The sequence below is a fragment of the Mobula hypostoma genome, chromosome 8 (assembly GCF_963921235.1).
Source record: "Mobula hypostoma chromosome 8, sMobHyp1.1, whole genome shotgun sequence".
NCBI lineage: Eukaryota > Metazoa > Chordata > Chondrichthyes > Myliobatiformes > Myliobatidae > Mobula > Mobula hypostoma.
In genome coordinates, this window is record NC_086104.1 from 131,028,329 (window position 1) to 131,043,586 (window position 15,258).

At 47.1% G+C, this 15,258-nt stretch overlaps 1 protein-coding gene across 50 annotated transcripts in view; it reads left to right on the forward strand.

The window, feature by feature from the left end:
* The window catches only part of LOC134350964 (calcium/calmodulin-dependent protein kinase type II subunit beta), a 331,172-nt gene that overhangs the window by 98,266 nt on the left and 217,648 nt on the right, over positions 1-15,258 (forward strand). The window lies entirely within an intron of this gene.

Here is a 15,258-nt window from a genome sequence, read left to right on the forward strand (position 1 = left end):
CATGCTGTATAACTGTTGATTGTGTTGAATGTTGGAGTAGGACCAAGGGGCTGATGGCCTCCTCCTGCTCATCTCATTTCTTACATTTGTAAGAAGGAGATCTTCCAGATCTGAACATGGTGCGGTCAGGATTTATGGCAACACTGCTTGTGAACAGGTTCTGTCTGTGAGGAGAAGAGATTGTACCAAGGTTACATTGATCTTCTTCTGGGAATTATCGGAGAGATGGTCAGCTCTGGCGAGGGGTTGCCATACAGTCCGGAAGTGTGGTCTCAGATCTGGAGTACTTCATCAGAGAATTGATAGGGAGACTAGTCCCTCCTAGTACCAAGCACAATTGCTTGTAAATCGTGTTGTCAAGTGCCTCATCTGTCTTGGCTTAAAGACTGCCAGCTGGGCCCTTGCTGCTGCTGTTTCCCTATTGTTGTATCTGTTCATGAAGGAAACGATAGCTCACTAAGTGAGTAAATAAGGAACTCTCCTGAAGCACTCATGTGAAACGGAAGGCCGAGGGAGGAGCAGTGCTGAGTGGTGAAAGTTGTCTTTGTTTAACAACGGGACATCGACAGGGTGCAGAGCTAGACTGAGAAGTGGCAGATGGAGTGTGAAGTGATTCACTGTGGAAGGCTGAACGTGACATTGTCATAGGCCGAAGAGCCTGTACTGTGGAAAGTTGAATATGACATTGTAGGCCAGGGAGCCTGTTATGTGCTGTAATGTGCTATATTCTATATTCAATTCCATTTTTCCAACAATACTCAGTCCCTCCGTTTGAATCATAAATCAATGGGCAAGATGAAGCATTACCTCACATTCTGAAAGCAATGCAAATTGTAAAGAAATGATTCTTTACAAGCTAACCTTGTTGAAAGAAGCCCCAGCTACTTGTAGAACAGCCACAGTTGAGTCTGGTTTTCAATTTCCTTCAGGACTGGTGGGAGGTTTTGGACGATCTTGTGCGGTGCTCTTGGCGTGCACGTAATCAGTTTGTAAAGGTTAATGATATTCATGTTGAGATTCTCTCTGGCATTTTTGTTGCAGTGATTGACGAGATGGGTGTGCTCACACTGGGAGCCATGGCTCTGGGCTCAGCCTTCTTGCTGAAAAGGTGCCCATTGGTTGTCGTGATCAGTGTTGTGGTGCACCGTTTCCACGGTAACCGGCCTGTGAACGGGCCTGCATCTTGGTGGGTGGGAACTCCCAGGTACTAAGAGGCAGCACTAACCTGACCCCACTTTAGAAGAGTGGTGATGGGCACCTCCGAAACCCACCCATCCCCATGTGGGCTCAGATGATGCCGCCCCAGATCCAGCTGTTTGGTTTCGTTCGTGTGATGTTTCATGATTACCACCTCTCTGTCTGTCTGTCTCTCTCTCTCTTCTTTCTGTCTCTCAATCGCTCTCTTTCTCTGACTCTCTCTCGCTCTCTTTTCTGTTGCCCCTCCCCCCTCTTCCCCATCTCTCCCACCCTGCCTCCCTCGCCCTCCCCTCTCACCTTGACTCGCTGTTTGCTTGTTTCTCTTTCTGTCCATTCTCCCTCCCTCTGCCCATCTCCGTCTCCACCTATTTCTCTCTCCCCTTCTCTCTCTCCTCCTCTTCCCCCATCTGACTGTTTATCTCTGTCTCCCTCTCACTCTCTTTCTCTCTGTACTTATGCCTGTGTGCCCCTCTTTTTCTGGCTGTCTATCCCTCTGTCAGACATTCTCGCTCTCTCTCTCTTCTTCCCCCCCCCTCTTCCCCCCCTCTCTCCCCCCTCTCTCTCCCCCCTCTCTTCCCCCCCCTCTCTCCCCCCTCTCTTCCCCCCTTCTCTCCCCCCTCTCTTCCCCCCTTCTCTCCCCCCTCTCTTCCCCCCTCTCTTCCCCCCCTCTCTTCCCCCCTTCTCTTCCCCCCTTCTCTTCCCCCCTTCTCTTCCCCCTTCTCTTCCCCCCTTCTCTTCCCCCTTCTCTTCCCCCCTTCTCTTCCCCCCTTCTCTTCCCCCCTTCTCTTCCCCCTTCTCTTCCCCCCTTCTCTTCCCCCTTCTCTTCCCCCCTTCTCTTCCCCCCTTCTCTTCCCCCTCTCTTCCCCCCTCTCTTCCCCCTCTCTCTCTTCCCCCCCTCTCTCTCCCCCCCACACACACACTCCGTCCCCCTCCCCCACTTCCCCTGATGTTGCTGTACCATTGACTCACAGGATGTATAAAAATAGTTGTGACGACACTTTCTGGGGAAAAGCACTCATAGAAAGTGATAGTTGAAAGCAAGAGGGAGTTGTTCAGGGGCTAACTTTCAATGTCTGACTCACTGCTTTAGGCTCCTGCAGCCACACGGTGTGGTGCCTCACACTCTGATTTCAAACCCCGGAGGTTTTCCTTGATGGGGCATTCAGACAGTAAGTGTCTGGTGTTTGGGACCCGTATCTAAGGAAAGACGTACTGATCCTGGAGGCAGCCCAGAGTGATCCAAAGGAGCTTTTGATATCTGGTCCTGAACTCTCTGGAGTTCCGAAAGATGAAAGATGAAGGCAGATCTCACTGAAACCTATTGGCCTCTGAATGGCCTACATAGAGTGGATGTGGAGAGGATGTTTCCATTAGCAGCAGGGTCTAGGATCTGAGTGCACAGCCTCAGAACAAAGGACGTTCCTTTAGAACTGAAATGATGAATTTTCTTCAGCCGAATGGTGGTGAATGTGTGGAATTGGCAGCAATAGAGGGCCGTGGAGGCCAAGTCATTTGTTATGTTTAAGGCAGAGATTGTTAGGCTCTTGTTCGGTAAGGGGTGTGGTTAGGGTTACGGTGAGAAAGCAGGAGAATGGGGTTGAAATCCTTTTCTGTTTGGCTGCCAGTCACTAGTGGTATTCCGCAGGGGTTGGTGTTGGGACCGCTTCTTTTTATGCTGTGTATCAGTGATTTAGATGATGGAATAGATGGCTTTGTTGCCAGGTTTGCAGATGATATGAAGATTGGTGGAGAGGCAGGTAGTGTTGAGGAAACAGGAAGGCTGCAGAAGGAATTAGGCAGATTAGGAGAATGGGCAAGAAAGTGGCAAATGAAATGCAATATGCATGGTCATGCAGTGGTAGAAGAAATAAATGTGTAGACTATTTTCTAAACAGGGAGAAAATATAAAAATCTGAGATGCACAGTGTCCTTGTGTAGAACACCCTAAAGTTTCACTTGCAGGTTGAGTTAAGGTTGAGGAAGGCAAATGCAATGTTAGCATTCATTTCTAGAGGTCTTGACTATAAGAGCAGGGATGTGATGACAAAGCTTTATAAGGCACTGGTGAGGCCTCACCTTTAGTACGTGAACAGTTTTGGGCTCCCTATTTAAGAAAAGATGTGCTGGCATTGGAGAGGGTCCAGAGGAGGTTCACAAGGATGATTCCAGGAATGAAAGGGGTATCATACGAAGAATGTTTCTTGGCTCTGGATCTGTACTTGCTGGAATTTAGAAGGATGAGGGGGGATCTCATTAAAACCTTTTCGAATGTTAAAAGGCCTAGACAGAGTAGATGTGGAAATGATGTTTCCCATGGTGGGAGAGTCTAGGACAAGAGAGTACAGCCTCAGGATAGAGGGGTGTCCATTCAAAATGGAGATATGGAGAAACCTCTTTGGCCAGAAGGTGGTGAATTTGTGGAGAAGGCTGGGGAGTGGGGCTGAGGAGGAGAAAGAAAGATGAGCCATGATTAGGTGGCAGAACAGACTTGCTGGGCCAAATGGCTTAATTCTAAATTCTGCTTCTATACCTTATAGTATCAGAAGAAAGGCTTGAGGAAATGTTCACCCAGTTCCTAGAACCACATTAGAAGGATCACACAGTTTCACCTCCCACCTGCATGCCTTTGAAAAGTGGGAGGAAATGGAACACCCATAGAAAGCTCATGCAGCCGCAATCTAAACATGCAAACTTCGCACAGGCAGCACTTGAAGTCAGGATGAACCTTGGATCCAGAGCTGTGGGTCAGCAGTACTACCCACTGCTATTTCTTTTCTCACCTCCGCCCATTCCATCTGCCCATCACCCACGCACTCCTCTCACTTTGTCCCTTCTCCCCACTGTTCCCATCTGTCCATCATTCTCACACTCCTGGGGTGATATACTATGTCCGGTGCTCCCGGTGTGGCCTTCTGTATATTGGTGAGACCAGATGCAGATTGGGAGACCGCTTCGCTGAACACCTACGCTCTGTCTGCCAGAGGAAGCAGGATCCCCCAGTGGCCACACATTTTAATTCCACGTACCATTCCCATTCCCATTCTGATATGTCAATCCATGGCCTCCTCTACTGTCGAGATGAAGCCACACTCAGGTTGGAGGAACAACACCTTATATTCTGTCTGGGTAGCCTCCAACCTGATGGCATGAACATTGATTTCTCTAACTTCCGTTAATGCCCCTCCTCCCCTTCTTACCCCATCCCTATTTATTTATTTTTAATTTTTTTCTCTCTCTTTCCCTCTCACAATAAATGTTCTCCATCTTCCTCTGGTGCTCCCTTCCCTCTCTTTCTTCCAAGGCCTTCCGTCCCATGATCCTCTCCCATCTCCAGCCTTGTATCCCTTTTGCCAATCAACTGCCCAGCTCTTAGCTCCATCCCTCCCCCTCCTGTCTTCTCCTATCATTTCGGGTCTCCCCCTCCCCCTCCCACTTCAAATCTCTTACTATCTCTTCTTTCAGTTAGTCCTGACGAAGGGTCTCGGCCTGAAACGTCGACTGTACCTCTTCCTATAGATGCTGCCTGGCCTGCTGCGTTCACCAGCATTTTGTGTGTGTTACTCTCACACTTCTCCCAGTTTTCCCTTCCGCCCCGCTGTACCCATCTGTCCATCACCCACACACTCCTCCCATTGGGTCCCCTCCCCCCCACTGTTCCCATCTGCAGTTCCCACCTCCCTTATTTAATTCCAATCTCCACCTTTTCTATCAGATTCCATCATCTGCATCCCTCTGTCGCCTCTCACCTCCCAGCCTTTGTCAGCATTTCCACTCTCCTGTCTGCAGTTTGCCTTTCACCTTTCACCTATTGCCCATTAGCTCCAACTCCATTCCTTTCCCTCACCTCTTTATACTGGCTATCTCGCTCTCTATCTATCGATTGATTGGTTTATTAATTGATAAGCATGGAGTAGGCCCTTCCAGCCCACTGCCCAGCAACCCACCAATTTAACCCTATCCTCATCATGGGACCGTTTACAATGACCAATGAACCTACTAACGGGACCACCTTTGGGCTGCGGGGGAAACCCATGTGCACACGGGAGGGAACGTACACACTGGCTTACGGAGGACGCTGGAATTGAACTCCCAATCCCAATGCCCTGAGCTGCAATGGCGTCGTGCTAACCGCTAATCTGCCCTGGCACCCCCTCATGGCAACCCAGAATGAAGGCCCTCAGCCGGAAGCACCATCTGTCCAATTCCCTCCACGGATGCTGCCTGTCGAGCTGAGTTCAGCCAGCGTCCTCTTCCTAGGGATTCTTTTGCCCTGTTCCTTTGATCAGAAGGACGAGGATGAATCATAAAAATAATCTGATCTGCCCAGTGATGGATCTTATTCATCATTTCATTTTGTCTGGTTTTAAACCACAGCAAGCTGAGGACTTCTGATTGGCAGAGCAACGCACAGAAGTGACATAAAATTTGATTACGATTTTGTTTGGAGAAAGAACAATTGATATTAAAGGGGATTAATCTTGAGTCCAGATGACATCACGCACATCTAGCTTTGAGAAAGGACATTTCATTAGGTGCTATTCTTGTCCTGTAATGTAGGAAATTGCATTAAACTTAAGCGAAGCTTAAATTATAAAAGACCCGGCAGTCCTTAAGTTCTGTGCTGGTAAGCGAACGGAGGGTGATGCTTTCAGTGGGTAATTGGGTCCTTTTGAGAGCCGAGTCAAGTTCCATTTGACGCTTGGAGAATCAGCCTCTCCACTGACGAGTGGTGAGTTAAAGGTCGCACAAGCGTCTGAAGTGGGTTTTAAAAAGAGGATGCACTCGTCCTGAGATCCCTACAGTAGTTTTTGCAGGGTGGTGCGGATCAAAGTCAAGGTGGGGTTGATTGACGTATGCACAAGTACATGTAGGTAGAGTGATAAACCTACATGCTACAAGTTACCTTCGCATTAGATAGGAAGCATTCACAAGAATAAGCATAAACGCAATTTTTTTTTAACAAGAAAGCACACAAGTAGGACAAAAAAAGAGTCTCTCTTTAGTGCAAAATGTTCAGAGTGGTTATCGTGTTCCTAACCTCTGATTAGGGTTGAGCCAGTTGGTTCAAGAACTGAAGGAGTTTGTATGTTCTCCCTGTGAGTGGGTTTCCTCCCAGTGCTCTGGTTTCCTCCCACAGTCCAAAGGCGTACAGATTAGTAGGTTAATTGGTCATTGTAAATTGTCCTGTGATTAGGCTCGGGTTAAATAGGTGGGCTGCTAGGCGACGTGGCTCAATGGGCTGGAAGGGTGTGTTGCACACTGTTTCTCTGAATAGATGGGTAGATCCCTTCTCTCTTCCTATTCCTCACCCTGGCCTCTTACCTCTTCTCCTCACCTGCTTATCACCTTCCCCGGTGTCCCTCCTTCCCCCTCTTCCACGGCCCTCTCTCCTCTCCTATCAGATGCCACCTTCTCCAGCCCTTTACCTTTCCTACCAACGCGTCTTCACCTGTCACCGTCTGGCTTGTCCTTCCCTCCCCCCACCTTTTTATTCTGGCGTCCTCCCCCTTTCCTTTTCCAGTCCTGGAGAAGGGTCTCGACCTGTAAGGTCAACACGTTTTTTTTTTCATTGCCACGGATGCTGTCTGACCAGCTGTTCCTCCAGCATTTTGTGTTGTTGCTCTGGAGTTGAGAGAGGGGGAGCACCTTCATGAACCCGGTGAAGATGCCACTGCGGTTGTCTGAATGATCAGCAGCCTCTGACATCTGCATTTGCGATGTGGCCACTGGACAGAGATGTGTGACTGTGGAAGCTGCCCACCCCTCGGAATGCATACAGCAGAAGCTTTTTAAAATTCAGAGATCTGTGGAATGTCTTTCAAAAACCATACAAATATTCCACAGTCAGCCAGACAAGTGTGCCGGCCAGTTTGTGCAGAGCGGCAGCCAGGGAAAGGTTTGGAGCTTTTTAGAGGGCCGTACTGAGACCTTGCTCTTTCCCACCCACTCCTGTCCTTCCCTCCAAACAGCACCACAGATCACTCACATCCAGAGGGCGGCAGGCATGTGGTATAGCATCTCTGCACACTTTGCGCTGAGGGAGAGTCAGGAGTACCTGGGAGCTGTTCACTCTTTGAGAATGCAGGGATAACCGCAGTGGCCGTTGCTGGGGCGGACTTCTGTCCGGATTGAAACTTTAGGCCAGTTTGAAGCAGCAGGATCGGGACCCAAGAGTGGAAAAACGGACTGATGTTTAGTAGACTTAAGTGTCGTTAAGGCCAGAAGCGAGGGACGAACATTCAGTTCAGTTCACTCCTTTTTGAGGCTTTACTTCTCCCAGTGCTGAACTGAGTCTGCGGCGGTGGCCTGCAGCAACTCGCACTAACCTCAGCCCTGAACTGGCTCTGTGGTTGTGGCCTGTAGCCCTTGGCACTCGCCTCAGTGCTGAACTGAGTCTGCAGCTGTGGCCTGCAGCAACTGGCACTAACCTCAGCCCTGAACTGGCTCTGTGGTTGTGGCCTGTAGCCCTTGGCACTCGTCTCAGTGCTGAACTGGCTCCATGGCTGTGGACCTGCTCTTGGGGACTCTGCACTTCATGTTCTGCATATTATTTGCTTGCTTTTTTAATTGTTTGCATGATTTGTTCTTTTTTCACACATTGGATATTTGTTTTTGTTGTGTGGGGTTGTTTTTTTCCTGTATTCTGTTGTGTTTGTTTTGTGGCTGCCTGCAAGAAGATAAATCTCAAGGTTGTATATGATGTATTTTGATAATAAATGTATTTTGAACTTTGAAACATTTTGAATTGCACTGTGCTGATGCCAATATTCCATGTAGATTGCTGCCCTTTTTATTTACTCCATCAGCTTGGCCACTGATTCCTTTCTCATATCTGTTAAATTACCATAAGCAGTTTGGGCCTTCACCATCCGGCTGCTGTTCAGGAAGCTATGGGCTCCCCAGTGGTGTAGCAAGTAGCCTTGCTGCTTCACAGCTCCAGGGCAGTGGGTTCAATCCTGGCCACGGATGTTGCCTGCACCCTCTCTCCATAAGATACATCTGAGTTCTCTGGTTCCCTCCTATGCCTCAGAGAATAGTGGGCAGCTAATCGGTGTATGTGAATTCCCACCTGATGTAGGTTAATAGTAACCAGAATCAAAGATGTGTGAGCTGCAGGAGTACAGGACAATAGGACTGTCTCCTAGGACCTGGTATGGAGCAGATGGGCTGAATGGTCTCCTGTGTCATTATTGGATATGGCTGGCTGGAGTGTATGTGCAGTTGAGATCCATCTGTGAGATCCTGGATGCTTTGCTTTCTCAGAGTGGAGGTAGAGGGCAGGCGAGGTAAAGTTTTCTACTCTGGAAGGAAACTTCAGTGCCGGATTCACTGGACTGGTATGACTCCCAGAGTGTACTCAAAGTGCAGACATTCAAAGTAAATTTATTATCAAGGTGCCAGCATACAACTGTCTACAGGCACCTTTGGGCAACTCAGAAGTCTTCTCATTGTACTTTCTGGTGGCTTTGAGTTCAGCTCAAAACACATGGGGAAAGACACCCGGAAGTTAAAGGAAAGATCTGAAGTGATATTAAGGGAGGAAGTGCATCTCGGTGGGACTTCACAGCCAATAAATTACTCTTGGAGCTGCTACTTGGGTAAAGCCAGCAGCTCATCTGCGCACAGCAAGATCCCACAGACACGAGTGACAGGGATACAGGGTATCCCTGGGTCATGAAACGAGTTCTGGTTTTATAGATGTCTGTAAATCAATTTTGTCCCCAAGTTAGAAAATACACAAAAATCACTCTGTGGTATCAGTAGCTCTGCACCTTGTAATGGATTGCTTTAAAATAGACACAGAAGTGATAGGGAGAACAACTACTAAAACTGGAGAGGAAGAGGGAATTAGTTCTGCTGTTAATAGGAATGAAGGTCTGTACATCCGTTAGACTTTTCAAATCAATAATATGGAAGGTACAAGAGTCTTGGGATTCATGCCTCCAGGTTCAGGAACTGTTACTACCCCACAACCATCAGGCTCTTGAACAAAAGGGATAGCTTCACATAGTCATAGTCATACTTTATTGATCCCGGGGGAAATTGGTTTACATTACAATTGCACCATAAATAATAAATAGTAATAGAACCATAAATCGTTAAATAGTAATATGTAAATTATGCCAGGAAATAAGTCCAGGACCAGCCTATTGGCTCAGGGTGTCTGACCCTCCAAGGGAGGAGTTGTAAAGTTCGATGGCCACAGGCAGGAATGACTTCCTATGACGCTCTGTGCTGCATCTCGGTGGAATGAGTCTCTGGCTGAATATACTCCTGTGCCCACCCAGTACATTATGTAGTGGGTGGGAGACATTGACCAAGATGGCATGCAACTTAGACAGCATCCTCTTTTCAGACACCACTGTCAGAGAGTCCAGTTCCATCCCCACAACATCACTGGCCTTACGGATGAGTTTGTTGATTCTGTTGGTGCCTGCTACCCTCAGCCTGCTGCCCCAGCTCACAACAGCAAACATGATAGCACTGGCCACCACAGACTCGTAGAACATCCTCAGCATCGTCTGGCAGATGTTAAAGGACCTCAGTCTCCTCAGGAAATAGAGATGGCTCTGACGCTTCTTGTAGACAGCCTCAGTGTTCTTTCACGCACTTTGCCCAACCATTGAGGTGTTCTCACAGCCAGTGATCTCACTTTAAGGACTCTCTTATCTTGTTATTTCATGCTTTTGTTACTTATTGCTATTTATATTTGTGTTTGCACAGTCTGTTGTCTTCTGCACTCTGGTTGATCTTTCATTGATTTTGTTATAGTTACTGTTCTATAGATTTGCGTATGCCTGCAGGAAAATAAATCTCAGAGTTGTATATGGTGACATATATGTACTTTGATAATAAAATTCACTTTGAACTTTACTTCATACGTAGAAGTGTTCATAAGTTGAACGTTTGTGACCCAGGATGGTCTTCAGGCAGTTAAACTCCATTAGTGAATTTGGTTAAAGACAGTGTTTTGGAGAGAGATTTGGAAGAGTGACTTGTTTAGTTCTTTCCAATTGATCTCTTGGCCAGGCACCTGTGAGCATCTCACCTGAAAGATGAGATGCTTCGACGTAACAGCGCTGCTTCAGTGCAATGTGATGTTCATCACGTAGTCAAAGCACAGCTCCTTGGTAACCTTCCCCAGCTCAACAGTCGATCTCGTTCCTCACGCCGGTTCCTGATCTGAACACCAGTATCTCTGATAATGCAGTAATCCCTTGGTCTTGTAGCCAGAATGTAGGGCCATATTATACATAAGCCCTAGTGTAAACTTAAATCACAGGAGACTAGGAGCTCCTTGGTGACTGTAAACCAAGCAGAACCAAAACTAACCTTTCCTTCCATCTTCCTTTGGCTATCCCTGATTAGAAAGTCCACAGACTTACCCCGAGAGGAGATTGCTGGTTGGGCAGAGGTAAAGAGTCAAGTTGTGCTCAAAGCTTCCTTGGAAAGATCCTGTATTCCCATTGACTCCTTGGAATCTCAGGCCCATTAGCACTCCAGTGGAGAAGAACCATTTAGGACGCATTGGAGCACACAGCAGCCTGGCATATATGGAAGAGGAGTATGTTGCCTCACCAATTACTCCCCTGTCACATCCGTGAAAGTATCACCAGTTCCTCCTCAGGACCCACAGAACTGCTTCGGACAAACCATTCCCCCCGCCCTGAGCCTGAGGAGCTGCCTGTAGGAAAGGCAAGGAGCCAAATGAGTGCAAGTTCTTTCCATCCTGTGACGGAACTGGCCTGCTGCTGCATTGCTTAGCAATTTGTAAACCACAAGATTTATAAGTTTGTGGTGCGGAGTGTGGTGCTACTGTGTTGAGATCCATTTGCTCTAAGTATGTGCAGACTGCAGCCTTTGCACCCAGCCGGAGAACTGGCCACAAGGTCTTCATTTGTCACAGTCGTAACTGGCATACACTCAGAAAGGCCCCTTCAACTGAGAGGAAATTTCATTTTAAGCTGTTGAGGGAACCTTTTAAATTTTGTTCAGTTGAAACATGGGGTGGGCTTTGCAATCTGTCCCTTACCTTTGGGATATAATATTAGGTTGTCGGCATAACATATTTCCAAATGTTATTTATTATGATGACAGCTTTGCATAAAGCTAATCTTTGAATTAGCGTGGTGCAGTTTAGTACTTGTTTTTGTGCGGTTAGTTCTTTAAATTGATGTGTTGTGGGTTTAGCTAGACCAGAAGACGATGGCAAACTTTTGTTTATTAAGTAAATACATACTCATCTGTCATGTTAGGAAGCATCATTTTACCATGTGCAGATGGGGGTTAAGGGTCCACTGACCCACCAACATTAGGCATTTTCAAGCTCATGTCATTCCTGGAAAAAAAGTCACAGTCAAACTATAGCCCTGGGTCAATTAACGGGAAGCATTTTGCTGAGTTTGTCTGATCCACGCAATTGAAAGACAGGCTGCAGATCAGTCACACTAGTCACTGATTTACACCGCAGAGAGAAACCAGTCTAGACCCCTTTAGGGGCTTTAAGAGCCGACTTTCCCAATGATTCTGAAAGCACATAGAATACTGGCTATGTTAGTGAGGGCAAGAAATAGAAGAGCTGGGAGGTTATACCCCAACTTTTTAAAACATAGGTCAAACTTTAACCTGAGAACTGCCTGCAGTTCTGGTCACTACATTCTCGGAAGGATGTGATTGCACTGGAGAGGATAAAGAGGAGCTTCACCAGCATGTTAAGAATTAAGGACATAGAAACAGAATTAGGCCATTTGGATCAAGTCTGCTCTGCTATTCCATCATGGCTGATTTATTATCCCTCTAAATCCCATTCTCCTGTCTTTTCCCTGTAACCTTTGACACCCTGACTAATTAAGAATCTATCAGCCTGTGTTTTGACTGTACTCAATGACTTGGCCTCCACAGTCATCTGTGCCAATGAATTCCACAGCTCCACTACCCCCTGGATAAAGAAATTCCTTCACGTCTCTGTTCTAAATGGGCATACCTCTATTCTGAAGCTGTGCCCTCTGGTCCTAGACTCCCCCTCTGTAGGAAGCATCCACTCTGTCCAGGCCTTTCAGTATTCAATAGGTTTCAATGAGACCTGCCCTCAATCTTCGAAATGTTGCCTGGGATGGTTGCCCCCTTCACAGCCCTTGCTCACTACGTGTGAGGAGAGACGGGAGAGGAGGAGGCGAAGAGGGAATCTGATTGAGGAATACCAAATTATGTGAGGGATAGATAGCGCGGACTGCAGGAACCTTTTCTCTTAATCAGAGGGGCATACAACTGTTGGAATTCGGTTAATATTGTCACTTGTACGGAGACACAGTGAAAAGCTTGCCTTACATAATGGCCATGCAGAAAGTAAAACAATAACAGAAGGCAGAAAAAAAAGTACAACAACTGAAGAGGAAGTGCAGTGCAGGTAAACAATAAGGTGCTAGATCATAACGAGGTAGACTGAAATCAAAAGTCTGTCTTATCGTACTGGAAATCATTTCAATTATTACAGTGAGGTACAAACTGTCCGTGGGCCTGGTGGGATGTATTTTTAGCCTTTTGTATCAACTTCCGGATGGGAGAAGAAAGAATGTGTAGATTTAGAGAAGATCAAGGGTAGGTGGAGAGTGTGGGGAATCTTTTTTTAAACCTGAAAATCACTGCCTCAGAGAGTAATTAATGCAGGGTCACTTGCGGCATTGAAGAGGCTCTCAAATCACCCAGGCCTAGAGGGTTACAGGGATTAATATGGATGGGATCCCACTGATAGCATGAATGTGGTGGGCTGACTGGTCTGATTCCATGCTGTATATCTGTGTGACACAGCCGTGCGCATCTAGCTCCTCTGTTAGGATGGTGTCCCTTGCTCTTGCCTCTCTGGCTGGGCAGATGGGGACCAGCCGGTAAGTCGGCACCCTGCTCCAGGTCCCAGTAACTGTGGTGCTCAGGGAAGGTGAACCGGCTGTCTGTTTCACCTTGGTGTCGTGGGCAGCCTCTCCTCACTTCCCTCAAAGCCCGTGAGCTGTCAAAGCTTCAACCACACCAGCGCCGAAGTGAGTGAGTCACTGTCCGTACAGGCATGGCCTCTCCAGTGATGAATATCTGTAATTGGTCAAGTAGGAGAGCACGGAGGAACATCTGGTGAAACTTCTGAAATACCTGCTTCGCTGCCACTGCTACTGTGTGATCCGAAATCTCCGGAGGGGAAGGCCCTGAATCCTCGGCTTTGCTTGTTGCTTGGCGGCCGGGGCCAGGGTCGAAGCGCTCGGCAGAGATGGTGCTCGATGTCGGAGGGCTGTTTGGCGGCTCGAAGTTTTCGGATGGACTCAAGAGTTGGCTGTGGTCCGGTGCTTCCAGGATGCTGCATCGGCAAGTTTGCGGTGCTGGAAGCTCATGACAGGGAGAGTTCCTACCTTCTATCGTCTGCGTGAGATGATGAGTCTATCGGGACTTTGAGACTTTTTTTTACTGTGCCCATGGTTTGCTCTTACCAAATTACGGTATTGCTTTGCACTGTTGTAACTATATGTTATAATTATGTGGCTTTTGTCAGTTTTAGCCTTGGTCTGTCTTGTGTTTCTGTGATATCATATCGGAGGAACATTGTATCACTTTTTAACGCATGCATTTCTAAATGACAATAAACGAGGACTGAGTGTCCTCATAATCTAATCTAATGTCATACAAATGCATAGAATCAGATGCAGGTATACATGCATGTACCCTTTCATATGTATGTATGCATGCACATATAATACAGAGCAACACAGCACTGGAACAAGCACTTCAGCCCACAATGCTGTGTCGAACCAAATAATTGAGTAACCAAATGGCCAACTAACTAATCTTCTACCTATAATCTTCCATTTTCCTCACATTCATGGGCCTGTCTTTACATCTCTTAAAAGTCCCGAATATATCTGCCTCTGCCACCACTCCCTGTATTAAATAAAATTGCTCCCTTTCCGTCTTAAATGCAAGACCTCCGGTATTAGACACTTCAACCCTGTGAAAAAGATGCTGCCTGCCTACTCTGTCTCTGCCTTTCATTATCTTATAAACGCCTATCGGACCTCCCTTTCCTTTGCCGCTCCCAAGTTCGTCCAGCCTCTCATTCTAGCACATGCCCTCTAATCGAATGCATGTAAGCGAGTCGACGCACACAGTTGAGCATCCAGGATGAAGCTTTGCAGGAAGCTACAGATTCCTGGGAGCGCAGTAAACAGCAGCGCAAATAACCGGAGTGCAGAGCTCCTGTGGGTTCCACCTGCTGGCCCCACGCCGCTCAGTAAACTGCCCCAAGGAAGATTCTTGGCAGTGCCATCTGTGGTCCCTGTTGGAGGCTTCCTTCACTCTGAGGTGGAACTGCAGTGGAGGAGCAGATTGTCTGCCAACTCCCAGTGCTCAATTGTGTAATGTAGACAGATCACCACCAACGCACGCTTCCTTTGGGACAGTGATCACCCACCTCTTCGCAGACTGTGGATTTGCTCGAAGGGTGTGGAGAAGATTGCAAAGGTCCATCCCCAGCAGCTGCAGAGCAGAGGGCTCTATTGGATGGTCATCTACTTGGAGAAAGGCAGCCTTCAGACTGTCTGAAATGTTTTGTTGTTCCAGCACAGTAAGATTATTCATAAGTGCTGCTGACTGGCGTGTTGCAAGCGGCAGTAGTACTTGCTGAGGGACGTGCTGAAGCTTTTTTGCAGCCAGTGCAAAGGCTTTGTGGTGAACGAACACAAGACATGGTGGGTAGGCCCCTTGAACGATGAAAGGGTTATAACCTCGTGAGGGGCAATGGTGTTTTTCGTTAAAGTTCACACTACTGAATGTTACAAAGGTTTACTTTTGTACTTTTTCCTGCTTTTTATATATCTTCTATTAAGAATAAAATTTATTTTGGGGGAAAAAAATCTCCCAGAAGTTCAAACTAAATTTTATTACCAAATTACAGATATGTCACCATATACAACTCTGAGATATTAACTATAACAGGATCAATGAAAGATCAACCAAAGTGCAGAAGACAACAAATTGCAAATGCAAATATAAATAAATAGCAATAAATAACGAGAACATGAT